The following is a 14,291-nucleotide window of genomic DNA, read 5'->3' as shown; positions in this document are numbered from 1 at the left end:
GTGCTGACAGAGAAGGCTATGCTTTACATGTGACACGAAGTACAAGTGACAATAATAGGAGGAGATGACATGACTCACCGTGTTTGAAAAAAAAAACGCCAGGTACGAATGTATATATAAAATACTTTGTAATCGGAAAAAGTAAATGAAAACAATGCAAATGGAATCAGTAAAGTTGCAATAGAACTCAAGTACAGTTAAAAGAAATCCCCAAAAATAATGCTCAAGTAATGAAGTGCAATTACTCAAGTACTTTACACTAAGTTTATCCATCATAGACATTGTGATTAATAGTTGCACTACATGTTGTTTACATCATCTTTATGTATAAAATAGTAAACTTTTATTAATTGTCAAAAAACCCTTAAAGTTGTTTTTGTTTGTTTTTCTAAGTCAGGAGAAGTCAACTGAAGACTCTGAAAAAAGCAAGGAAATAGAAGAAACTCAAAACAGGTAAAGTAAAAAAAAAAGTATATAGTTGTGATAGCAATATAATAATTATAATAACTGAAAAAAAGATTATGATATAAATGAACCTCATGTCCCAACTGTTTTATTGTATTACTCGATACATTTGAGCTCTGAATACAAAGAGGAGCTGAAACGAACAGGGTAATATAAACTGAAGTCATTTATAACTGTAAGAGTCCACTGGAGGCGAGCTTGCAGGACAAAAACATTCACCAACAGAGGTTTACAGTACAAGACCCAAGAACATGAAACATAGACTATAACAGAAAAAAACATAAAACTTAACTTGGCAATGAACAAATACCTGGTACATAGAAACATGAGACGCCAACTTACTTCAATACATGAGAAAAGTAATAGGGCAAACATAAGGGCCTAAAAACATATAGACTAATGACAACAAGGAACACCTATCGAACAACAATCAAGACAATTACCCAATGACAACATAGGACGCATGACAAGGGGAGCACATGGCAGGATCACATGACATTATTTTCTGTCATGAAAATTCTTCCACTAATTTCATTTCTAGCTCTATGGTTGGAAAGTTATTAGCACAAACATAAGTGAAACTTTGGACACTTGGTGGCGCTAGAGGGATTGATTTAGAGACTAAATTTAGTCAGACCGCTCCATTGGAGGGACAGCCTCGCAAACCTTCACCGCTCCTCCGTCAAGGGTAGTGAGGGGGGGAAACTTATTCGGGCAGTTTCTGGCAGAGAAAGGTGCCGTCTACCACCCGGTAAGCTTTCCATGCACTCCGGGGAGGAAGGAAAGGCACTGGAGTGGCGAGCTGAGAACCAGCGCGGCCCATCCCGAGATACCAATCACCCAACCGAGACTGTTCAGGACACGGTAGAGGATTCCACTCGAGCCCGACAGCCTCGGCGGCCCGATTCAGCATCACTGATGTTTCTGGATCTGGCTCAGACAACGTTACACTCCCAGAGGGAGACAACGCAGCCGAGTCATCATTTCCAGAGGTCAGCTCACCCTCCGATGCTGCAATCAGCATCCTGTCCTCTGAAGAGGCCCCGAATGAAACGACTGGTCGGTCCATTAAAGAAGGACCAGCGCGCTTAACACGGGGCTCCACCAGCTGCGATGTGATAGAGGAGTGAGGGGCCCACAGGGATTGTAACCGGGCGGATAAGCCTCACTTTGATCCTCTGATCACCCATCCCACACGGCGCCGTAGCGGGGCCTGGTAATGGGGACTCCACCTTCACGCATGAAGGCGAGTCTAGATCTCAACACCCCGATAGTCATATCCTCGCAATGAGAACACAAACTATCCACAAAAGCTGCCTCAACGTGCTGCATTTATACACATACATGATATACACATATATATTATACATATATAAATATACATTCTACAAATACGTGATACAACCATTGTGCAATTGTATTTGGTAATTGCCATTTGGGGGGACAGGAACGATCGCATCCAGAAACGCAGGGGCGGAATGGCATCTTGAAAAAGACGCACTCACACCCATGTTGCTCCCGTCACCAGTGCCGGAGCACACAGGGAATGCCCGTGGCAACACTTATTTCAGCAAACTGAAACCAGTGAAGCACTCACTTTTCCACCCTCAACCAACTGACAACACACAAACAAACAAAACAGAGAAATTTGTTGCATTTAGAACAACAGTTGAGAGCTAAAAGCTTGCGACCACCGCTGCACTGCGCTGTAGAAATCACCAACACTGGGAGAGTCTTTTCCAAAAGTACACCGAAACACTCGCTCGTTGAATACAACAATACTCTTCAGAGACACCAAACGAACGTCTCCAAAGCAAAAAGCAACTGGTGCGTGCATCCACTTCCGCATTTATACCCGCGCCGCAGGCTCCCTAGCTTGATCCCATTCAGTCAACGTCTACTACGTCTGACGTTCTTGACTGAAAGGGAACTATATGTTATGGTAATTGGAACGGAAGAGCGGTGTTTTGTCCTGCGACGACAGCGTCTCATGGTCACCCAGTTGCCCTGCTGCACGGGCTCTACAGCCGGAACCGAACAATGTACAGAGTTCACTCCAAAGCAGTATCTAAAGCCCTTGCACTCTTACTATCCTCAATGAAAGTTTGGATGCGTGTCTCTAGTTCTGAAATCTTCTCCTTTAGCCTGACTATCTCCCTGCATTTATCATATATAAATCCTTTGGTGCTGACAGAGAAGGCTATGCTTTACATGTGACACGAAGTACAAGTGACAATAATAGGAGGAGATGACATGACTCACCGTGTTTGAAAAAAAAAACGCCAGGTACGAATGTATATATAAAATACTTTGTAATCGGAAAAAGTAAATGAAAACAATGCAAATGGAATCAGTAAAGTTGCAATAGAACTCAAGTACAGTTAAAAGAAATCCCCAAAAATAATGCTCAAGTAATGAAGTGCAATTACTCAAGTACTTTACACTAAGTTTATCCATCATAGACATTGTGATTAATAGTTGCACTACATGTTGTTTACATCATCTTTATGTATAAAATAGTAAACTTTTATTAATTGTCAAAAAACCCTTAAAGTTGTTTTTGTTTGTTTTTCTAAGTCAGGAGAAGTCAACTGAAGACTCTGAAAAAAGCAAGGAAATAGAAGAAACTCAAAACAGGTAAAGTAAAAAAAAAGTATATAGTTGTGATAGCAATATAATAATTATAATAACTGAAAAAAAGATTATGATATAAATGAACCTCATGTCCCAACTGTTTTATTGTATTACTCGATACATTTGAGCTCTGAACACAAAGAGGAGCTGAAACGAACAGGGTAATATAAACTGAAGTCATTTATAACTGTAAGAGTCCACTGGAGGCGAGCTTGCAGGACAAAAACATTCACCAACAGAGGTTTACAGTACAAGACCCAAGAACATGAAACATAGACTATAACAGAAAAAAACATAAAACTTAACTTGGCAATGAACAAATACCTGGTACATAGAAACATGAGACGCCAACTTACTTCAATACACGAGAAAAGTAATAGGGCAAACATAAGGGCCTAAAAACATATAGACTAATGACAACAAGGAACACCTATCGAACAACAATCAAGACAATTACCCAATGACAACATAGGACGCATGACAAGGGGAGCACATGGCAGGATCACATGACATTATTTTCTGTCATGAAAATTCTTCCACTAATTTCATTTCTAGCTCTATGGTTGGAAAGTTATTAGCACAAACATAAGTGAAACTTTGGACACTTGGTGGCGCTAGAGGGATTGATTTAGAGACAAAATTTCGCCAGACCGCTCCATTGGAGGGACAGCCTCGCAAACCTTCACCGCTCCTCCATCAAGGGTAGTGAGGGGGGGGAACTTATTCGGGCAGTTTCTGGCAGAGAAAGGTGCCGTCTACCACCCGGTAAGCTTTCCATGCACTCCGGGGAGGAAGGAAAGGCACTGGAGTGGCGAGCTGAGAACCAGCGCGGCCCATCCCGAGATACCAATCACCCAACCGAGACTGTTCAGGACACGGTAGAGGATTCCACTCGAGCCCGACAGCCTCGGCGGCCCGATTCAGCATCACTGATGTTTCTGGATCTGGCTCAGACAACGTTACACTCCCAGAGGGAGACAAAGCAGCCGAGTCATCATTTCCAGAGGTCAGCTCACCCTCCGATGCTGCAATCAGCATCCTGTCCTCTGAAGAGGCCCCGAATGAAACGACTGGTCGGTCCATTAAAGAAGGACCAGCGCGCTTAACACGGGGCTCCACCAGCTGCGATGTGATAGAGGAGTGAGGAGGGGCCCACAGGGATTGTAACCGGGCGGATAAGCCTCACTTTGATCCTCTGATCACCCATCCCACACGGCGCCGTAGCGGGGCCTGGTAATGGGGACTCCACCTTCACGCATGAAGGCGAGTCTAGATCTCAACACCCCGATAGTCATATCCTCGCAATGAGAACACAAACTATCCACAAAAGCTGCCTCAACGTGCTGCATTTATACACATACATGATATACACATATATATTATACATATATAAATATACATTCTACAAATACGTGATACAACCATTGTGCAATTGTATTTGGTAATTGCCATTTGGGGGGACAGGAACGATCGCATCCAGAAACGCAGGGGCGGAATGGCATCTTGAAAAAGACGCACTCACACCCATGTTGCTCCCGTCACCAGTGCCGGAGCACACAGGGAATGCCCGTGGCAACACTTATTTCAGCAAACTGAAACCAGTGAAGCACTCACTTTTCCACCCTCAACCAACTGACAACACACAAACAAACAAAACAGAGAAATTTGTTGCATTTAGAACAACAGTTGAGAGCTAAAAGCTTGCGACCACCGCTGCACTGCGCTGTAGAAATCACCAACACTGGGAGAGTCTTTTCCAAAAGTACACCGACACACTCGCTCGTTGAATACAACAATACTCTTCAGAGACACCAAACGAACGTCTCCAAAGCAAAAAGCAACTGGTGCGTGCATCCACTTCCGCATTTATACCCGCGCCGCAGGCTCCCTAGCTTGATCCCATTCAGTCAACGTCTACTACGTCTGACGTTCTTGACTGAAAGGGAATTATATGTTATGGTAATCGGAACGGAAGAGCGGTGTTTTGTCCTGCGACGACAGCGTCTCATGGTCACCCAGTTGCCCTGCTGCACGGGCTCTACAGCCGGAACCGAACAATGTACAGAGTTCACTCCAAAGCAGTATCTAAAGCCCTTGCACTCTTACTATCCTCAATGAAAGTTTGGATGCGTGTCTCTAGTTCTGAAATCTTCTCCTTTAGCCTGACTATCTCCCTGCATTTATCATATATAAATCCTTTGGTGCTGACAGAGAAGGCTATGCTTTACATGTGACACGAAGTACAAGTGACAATAATAGGAGGAGATGACATGACTCACCGTGTTTGAAAAAAAAAACGCCAGGTACGAATGTATATATAAAATACTTTGTAATCGGAAAAAGTAAATGAAAACAATGCAAATGGAATCAGTAAAGTTGCAATAGAACTCAAGTACAGTTAAAAGAAATCCCCAAAAATAATGCTCAAGTAATGAAGTGCAATTACTCAAGTACTTTACACTAAGTTTATCCATCATAGACATTGTGATTAATAGTTGCACTACATGTTGTTTACATCATCTTTATGTATAAAATAGTAAACTTTTATTAATTGTCAAAAAACCCTTAAAGTTGTTTTTGTTTGTTTTTCTAAGTCAGGAGAAGTCAACTGAAGACTCTGAAAAAAGCAAGGAAATAGAAGAAACTCAAAACAGGTAAAGTAAAAAAAAAGTATATAGTTGTGATAGCAATATAATAATTATAATAACTGAAAAAAAGATTATGATATAAATGAACCTCATGTCCCAACTGTTTTATTGTATTACTCGATACATTTGAGCTCTGAATACAAAGAGGAGCTGAAACGAACAGGGTAATATAAACTGAAGTCATTTATAACTGTAAGAGTCCACTGGAGGCGAGCTTGCAGGACAAAAACATTCACCAACAGAGGTTTACAGTACAAGACCCAAGAACATGAAACATAGACTATAACAGAAAAAAACATAAAACTTAACTTGGCAATGAACAAATACCTGGTACATAGAAACATGAGACGCCAACTTACTTCAATACACGAGAAAAGTAATAGGGCAAACATAAGGGCCTAAAAACATATAGACTAATGACAACAAGGAACACCTATCGAACAACAATCAAGACAATTACCCAATGACAACATAGGACGCATGACAAGGGGAGCACATGGCAGGATCACATGACATTATTTTCTGTCATGAAAATTCTTCCACTAATTTCATTTCTAGCTCTATGGTTGGAAAGTTATTAGCACAAACATAAGTGAAACTTTGGACACTTGGTGGCGCTAGAGGGATTGATTTAGAGACAAAATTTCGCCAGACCGCTCCATTGGAGGGACAGCCTCGCAAACCTTCACCGCTCCTCCATCAAGGGTAGTGAGGGGGGGGAACTTATTCGGGCAGTTTCTGGCAGAGAAAGGTGCCGTCTACCACCCGGTAAGCTTTCCATGCACTCCGGGGAGGAAGGAAAGGCACTGGAGTGGCGAGCTGAGAACCAGCGCGGCCCATCCCGAGATACCAATCACCCAACCGAGACTGTTCAGGACACGGTAGAGGATTCCACTCGAGCCCGACAGCCTCGGCGGCCCGATTCAGCATCACTGATGTTTCTGGATCTGGCTCAGACAACGTTACACTCCCAGAGGGAGACAACGCAGCCGAGTCATCATTTCCAGAGGTCAGCTCACCCTCCGATGCTGCAATCAGCATCCTGTCCTCTGAAGAGGCCCCGAATGAAACGACTGGTCGGTCCATTAAAGAAGGACCAGCGCGCTTAACACGGGGCTCCACCAGCTGCGATGTGATAGAGGAGTGAGGGGCCCACAGGGATTGTAACCGGGCGGATAAGCCTCACTTTGATCCTCTGATCACCCATCCCACACGGCGCCGTAGCGGGGCCTGGTAATGGGGACTCCACCTTCACGCATGAAGGCGAGTCTAGATCTCAACACCCCGATAGTCATATCCTCGCAATGAGAACACAAACTATCCACAAAAGCTGCCTCAACGTGCTGCATTTATACACATACATGATATACACATATATATTATACATATATAAATATACATTCTACAAATACGTGATACAACCATTGTGCAATTGTATTTGGTAATTGCCATTTGGGGGGACAGGAACGATCGCATCCAGAAACGCAGGGGCGGAATGGCATCTTGAAAAAGACGCACTCACACCCATGTTGCTCCCGTCACCAGTGCCGGAGCACACAGGGAATGCCCGTGGCAACACTTATTTCAGCAAACTGAAACCAGTGAAGCACTCACTTTTCCACCCTCAACCAACTGACAACACACAAACAAACAAAACAGAGAAATTTGTTGCATTTAGAACAACAGTTGAGAGCTAAAAGCTCGCGACCACCGCTGCACTGCGCTGTAGAAATCACCAACACTGGGAGAGTCTTTTCCAAAAGTACACCGACACACTCGCTCGTTGAATACAACAATACTCTTCAGAGACACCAAACGAACGTCTCCAAAGCAAAAAGCAACTGGTGCGTGCATCCACTTCCGCATTTATACCCGCGCCGCAGGCTCCCTAGCTTGATCCCATTCAGTCAACGTCTACTACGTCTGACGTTCTTGACTGAAAGGGAATTATATGTTATGGTAATCGGAACGGAAGAGCGGTGTTTTGTCCTGCGACGACAGCGTCTCATGGTCACCCAGTTGCCCTGCTGCACGGGCTCTACAGCCGGAACCGAACAATGTACAGAGTTCACTCCAAAGCAGTATCTAAAGCCCTTGCACTCTTACTATCCTCAATGAAAGTTTGGATGCGTGTCTCTAGTTCTGAAATCTTCTCCTTTAGCCTGACTATCTCCCTGCATTTATCATATATAAATCCTTTGGTGCTGACAGAGAAGGCTATGCTTTACATGTGACACGAAGTACAAGTGACAATAATAGGAGGAGATGACATGACTCACCGTGTTTGAAAAAAAAAACGCCAGGTACGAATGTATATATAAAATACTTTGTAATCGGAAAAAGTAAATGAAAACAATGCAAATGGAATCAGTAAAGTTGCAATAGAACTCAAGTACAGTTAAAAGAAATCCCCAAAAATAATGCTCAAGTAATGAAGTGCAATTACTCAAGTACTTTACACTAAGTTTATCCATTATAGACATTGTGATTAATAGTTGCACTACATGTTGTTTACATCATCTTTATGTATAAAATAGTAAACTTTTATTAATTGTCAAAAAACCCTTAAAGTTGTTTTTGTTTGTTTTTCTAAGTCAGGAGAAGTCAACTGAAGACTCTGAAAAAAGCAAGGAAATAGAAGAAACTCAAAACAGGTAAATTAAAAAAAAAGTATATAGTTGTGATAGCAATATAATAATTATAATAACTGAAAAAAAGATTATGATATAAATGAACCTCATGTCCCAACTGTTTTATTGTATTACTCGATACATTTGAGCTCTGAATACAAAGAGGAGCTGAAACGAACAGGGTAATATAAACTGAAGTCATTTATAACTGTAAGAGTCCACTGGAGGCGAGCTTGCAGGACAAAAACATTCACCAACAGAGGTTTACAGTACAAGACCCAAGAACATGAAACATAGACTATAACAGAAAAAAACATAAAACTTAACTTGGCAATGAACAAATACCTGGTACATAGAAACATGAGACGCCAACTTACTTCAATACACGAGAAAAGTAATAGGGCAAACATAAGGGCCTAAAAACATATAGACTAATGACAACAAGGAACACCTATCGAACAACAATCAAGACAATTACCCAATGACAACATAGGACGCATGACAAGGGGAGCACATGGCAGGATCACATGACATTATTTTCTGTCATGAAAATTCTTCCACTAATTTCATTTCTAGCTCTATGGTTGGAAAGTTATTAGCACAAACATAAGTGAAACTTTGGACACTTGGTGGCGCTAGAGGGATTGATTTAGAGACAAAATTTCGCCAGACCGCTCCATTGGAGGGACAGCCTCGCAAACCTTCACCGCTCCTCCATCAAGGGTAGTGAGGGGGGGGAACTTATTCGGGCAGTTTCTGGCAGAGAAAGGTGCCGTCTACCACCCGGTAAGCTTTCCATGCACTCCGGGGAGGAAGGAAAGGCACTGGAGTGGCGAGCTGAGAACCAGCGCGGCCCATCCCGAGATACCAATCACCCAACCGAGACTGTTCAGGACACGGTAGAGGATTCCACTCGAGCTCGACAGCCTCGGCGGCCCGATTCAGCATCACTGATGTTTCTGGATCTGGCTCAGACAACGTTACACTCCCAGAGGGAGACAACGCAGCCGAGTCATCATTTCCAGAGGTCAGCTCACCCTCCGATGCTGCAATCAGCATCCTGTCCTCTGAAGAGGCCCCGAATGAAACGACTGGTCTGTCCATTAAAGAAGGACCAGCGCGCTTAACACGGGGCTCCACCAGCTGCGATGTGATAGAGGAGTGAGGGGCCCACAGGGATTGTAACCGGGCGGATAAGCCTCACTTTGATCCTCTGATCACCCATCCCACACGGCGCCGTAGCGGGGCCTGGTAATGGGGACTCCACCTTCACGCATGAAGGCGAGTCTAGATCTCAACACCCCGATAGTCATATCCTCGCAATGAGAACACAAACTATCCACAAAAGCTGCCTCAACGTGCTGCATTTATACACATACATGATATACACATATATATTATACATATATAAATATACATTCTACAAATACGTGATACAACCATTGTGCAATTGTATTTGGTAATTGCCATTTGGGGGGACAGGAACGATCGCATCCAGAAACGCAGGGGCGGAATGGCATCTTGAAAAAGACGCACTCACACCCATGTTGCTCCCGTCACCAGTGCCGGAGCACACAGGGAATGCCTGCGGTAACACTTATTTCAGCAAACTGAAACCAGTGAAGCACTCACTTTTCCACCCTCAACCAACTGACAACACACAAACAAACAAAACAGAGAAATTTGTTGCATTTAGAACAACAGTTGAGAGCTAAAAGCTCGCGACCACCGCTGCACTGCGCTGTAGAAATCACCAACACTGGGAGAGTCTTTTCCAAAAGTACACCGACACACTCGCTCGTTGAATACAACAATACTCTTCAGAGACACCAAACGAACGTCTCCAAAGCAAAAAGCAACTGGTGCGTGCATCCACTTCCGCATTTATACCCGCGCCGCAGGCTCCCTAGCTTGATCCCATTCAGTCAACGTCTACTACGTCTGACGTTCTTGACTGAAAGGGAATTATATGTTATGGTAATCGGAACGGAAGAGCGGTGTTTTGTCCTGCGACGACAGCGTCTCATGGTCACCCAGTTGCCCTGCTGCACGGGCTCTACAGCCGGAACCGAACAATGTACAGAGTTCACTCCAAAGCAGTATCTAAAGCCCTTGCACTCTTACTATCCTCAATTAAAGTTTGGATGCGTGTCTCTAGTTCTGAAATCTTCTCCTTTAGCCTGACTATCTCCCTGCATTTATCATATATAAATCCTTTGGTGCTGACAGAGAAGGCTATGCTTTACATGTGACACGAAGTACAAGTGACAATAATAGGAGGAGATGACATGACTCACCGTGTTTGAAAAAAAAAACGCCAGGTACGAATGTATATATAAAATACTTTGTAATCGGAAAAAGTAAATGAAAACAATGCAAATGGAATCAGTAAAGTTGCAATAGAACTCAAGTACAGTTAAAAGAAATCCCCAAAAATAATGCTCAAGTAATGAAGTGCAATTACTCAAGTACTTTACACTAAGTTTATCCATCATAGACATTGTGATTAATAGTTGCACTACATGTTGTTTACATCATCTTTATGTATAAAATAGTAAACTTTTATTAATTGTCAAAAAACCCTTAAAGTTGTTTTTGTTTGTTTTTCTAAGTCAGGAGAAGTCAACTGAAGACTCTGAAAAAAGCAAGGAAATAGAAGAAACTCAAAACAGGTAAAGTAAAAAAAAAGTATATAGTTGTGATAGCAATATAATAATTATAATAACTGAAAAAAAGATTATGATATAAATGAACCTCATGTCCCAACTGTTTTATTGTATTACTCGATACATTTGAGCTCTGAATACAAAGAGGAGCTGAAACGAACAGGGTAATATAAACTGAAGTCATTTATAACTGTAAGAGTCCACTGGAGGCGAGCTTGCAGGACAAAAACATTCACCAACAGAGGTTTACAGTACAAGACCCAAGAACATGAAACATAGACTATAACAGAAAAAAACATAAAACTTAACTTGGCAATGAACAAATACCTGGTACATAGAAACATGAGACGCCAACTTACTTCAATACACGAGAAAAGTAATAGGGCAAACATAAGGGCCTAAAAACATATAGACTAATGACAACAAGGAACACCTATCGAACAACAATCAAGACAATTACCCAATGACAACATAGGACGCATGACAAGGGGAGCACATGGCAGGATCACATGACATTATTTTCTGTCATGAAAATTCTTCCACTAATTTCATTTCTAGCTCTATGGTTGGAAAGTTATTAGCACAAACATAAGTGAAACTTTGGACACTTGGTGGCGCTAGAGGGATTGATTTAGAGACAAAATTTCGCCAGACCGCTCCATTGGAGGGACAGCCTCGCAAACCTTCACCGCTCCTCCATCAAGGGTAGTGAGGGGGGGGAACTTATTCGGGCAGTTTCTGGCAGAGAAAGGTGCCGTCTACCACCCGGTAAGCTTTCCATGCACTCCGGGGAGGAAGGAAAGGCACTGGAGTGGCGAGCTGAGAACCAGCGCGGCCCATCCCGAGATACCAATCACCCAACCGAGACTGTTCAGGACACGGTAGAGGATTCCACTCGAGCCCGACAGCCTCGGCGGCCCGATTCAGCATCACTGATGTTTCTGGATCTGGCTCAGACAACGTTACACTCCCAGAGGGAGACAACGCAGCCGAGTCATCATTTCCAGAGGTCAGCTCACCCTCCGATGCTGCAATCAGCATCCTGTCCTCTGAAGAGGCCCCGAATGAAACGACTGGTCGGTCCATTAAAGAAGGACCAGCGCGCTTAACACGGGGCTCCACCAGCTGCGATGTGATAGAGGAGTGAGGGGCCCACAGGGATTGTAACCGGGCGGATAAGCCTCACTTTGATCCTCTGATCACCCATCCCACACGGCGCCGTAGCGGGGCCTGGTAATGGGGACTCCACCTTCACGCATGAAGGCGAGTCTAGATCTCAACACCCCGATAGTCATATCCTCGCAATGAGAACACAAACTATCCACAAAAGCTGCCTCAACGTGCTGCATTTATACACATACATGATATACACATATATATTATACATATATAAATATACATTCTACAAATACGTGATACAACCATTGTGCAATTGTATTTGGTAATTGCCATTTGGGGGGACAGGAACGATCGCATCCAGAAACGCAGGGGCGGAATGGCATCTTGAAAAAGACGCACTCACACCCATGTTGCTCCCGTCACCAGTGCCGGAGCACACAGGGAATGCCCGTGGCAACACTTATTTCAGCAAACTGAAACCAGTGAAGCACTCACTTTTCCACCCTCAACCAACTGACAACACACAAACAAACAAAACAGAGAAATTTGTTGCATTTAGAACAACAGTTGAGAGCTAAAAGCTCGCGACCACCGCTGCACTGCGCTGTAGAAATCACCAACACTGGGAGAGTCTTTTCCAAAAGTACACCGACACACTCGCTCGTTGAATACAACAATACTCTTCAGAGACACCAAACGAACGTCTCCAAAGCAAAAAGCAACTGGTGCGTGCATCCACTTCCGCATTTATACCCGCGCCGCAGGCTCCCTAGCTTGATCCCATTCAGTCAACGTCTACTACGTCTGACGTTCTTGACTGAAAGGGAACTATATGTTATGGTAATCGGAACGGAAGAGCAGTGTTTTGTCCCGCGACGACAGCGTCTCATGGTCACCCAGTTGCCCTGCTGCACGGGCTCTACAGCCGGAACCGAACAATGTACAGAGTTCACTCCAAAGCAGTATCTAAAGCCCTTGCACTCTTACTATCCTCAATGAAAGTTTGGATGCGTGTCTCTAGTTCTGAAATCTTCTCCTTTAGCCTGACTATCTCCCTGCATTTATCATATATAAATCCTTTGGTGCTGACAGAGAAGGCTATGCTTTACATGTGACACGAAGTACAAGTGACAATAATAGGAGGAGATGACATGACTCACCGTGTTTGAAAAAAAAAACGCCAGGTACGAATGTATATATAAAATACTTTGTAATCGGAAAAAGTAAATGAAAACAATGCAAATGGAATCAGTAAAGTTGCAATAGAACTCAAGTACAGTTAAAAGAAATCCCCAAAAATAATGCTCAAGTAATGAAGTGCAATTACTCAAGTACTTTACACTAAGTTTATCCATCATAGACATTGTGATTAATAGTTGCACTACATGTTGTTTACATCATCTTTATGTATAAAATAGTAAACTTTTATTAATTGTCAAAAAACCCTTAAAGTTGTTTTTGTTTGTTTTTCTAAGTCAGGAGAAGTCAACTGAAGACTCTGAAAAAAGCAAGGAAATAGAAGAAACTCAAAACAGGTAAAGTAAAAAAAAAAGTATATAGTTGTGATAGCAATATAATAATTATAATAACTGAAAAAAAGATTATGATATAAATGAACCTCATGTCCCAACTGTTTTATTGTATTACTCGATACATTTGAGCTCTGAACACAAAGAGGAGCTGAAACGAACAGGGTAATATAAACTGAAGTCATTTATAACTGTAAGAGTCCACTGGAGGCGAGCTTGCAGGACAAAAACATTCACCAACAGAGGTTTACAGTACAAGACCCAAGAACATGAAACATAGACTATAACAGAAAAAAACATAAAACTTAACTTGGCAATGAACAAATACCTGGTACATAGAAACATGAGACGCCAACTTACTTCAATACACGAGAAAAGTAATAGGGCAAACATAAGGGCCTAAAAACATATAGACTAATGACAACAAGGAACACCTATCGAACAACAATCAAGACAATTACCCAATGACAACATAGGACGCATGACAAGGGGAGCACATGGCAGGATCACATGACATTATTTTCTGTCATGAAAATTCTTCCACTAATTTCATTTCTAGCTCTATGGTTGGAAAGTTATTAGCACAAACATAAGTGAAAC

The 14,291-nt window shown here is 42.7% G+C and overlaps 1 protein-coding gene across 1 annotated transcript in view; it reads left to right on the top strand.

Moving 5' to 3' along the window:
* Positions 1-397: 397 nt before the first annotated feature.
* The window catches only part of LOC311296301 (uncharacterized protein), a 141,557-nt gene continuing 127,663 nt past the window's right edge, over positions 398-14,291 (top strand). The window contains exons 1-6 of the mRNA XM_084418007.1: positions 398-453; positions 3,043-3,102; positions 5,694-5,753; positions 8,342-8,401; positions 10,990-11,049; positions 13,638-13,697. The gene's annotated coding sequence lies outside the window, so the exon portion shown is untranslated. The remainder of the gene's footprint in view (positions 454-3,042; positions 3,103-5,693; positions 5,754-8,341; positions 8,402-10,989; positions 11,050-13,637; positions 13,698-14,291) is intronic.

Source organism: Rutilus rutilus (genome assembly GCF_951802725.1).
Source record: "Rutilus rutilus genome assembly, chromosome: 8".
Lineage (NCBI taxonomy): Eukaryota > Metazoa > Chordata > Actinopteri > Cypriniformes > Leuciscidae > Rutilus > Rutilus rutilus.
Note: the sequence above shows the minus strand (reverse complement) of the source record. Positions and strands in the feature narration are given on the sequence as shown.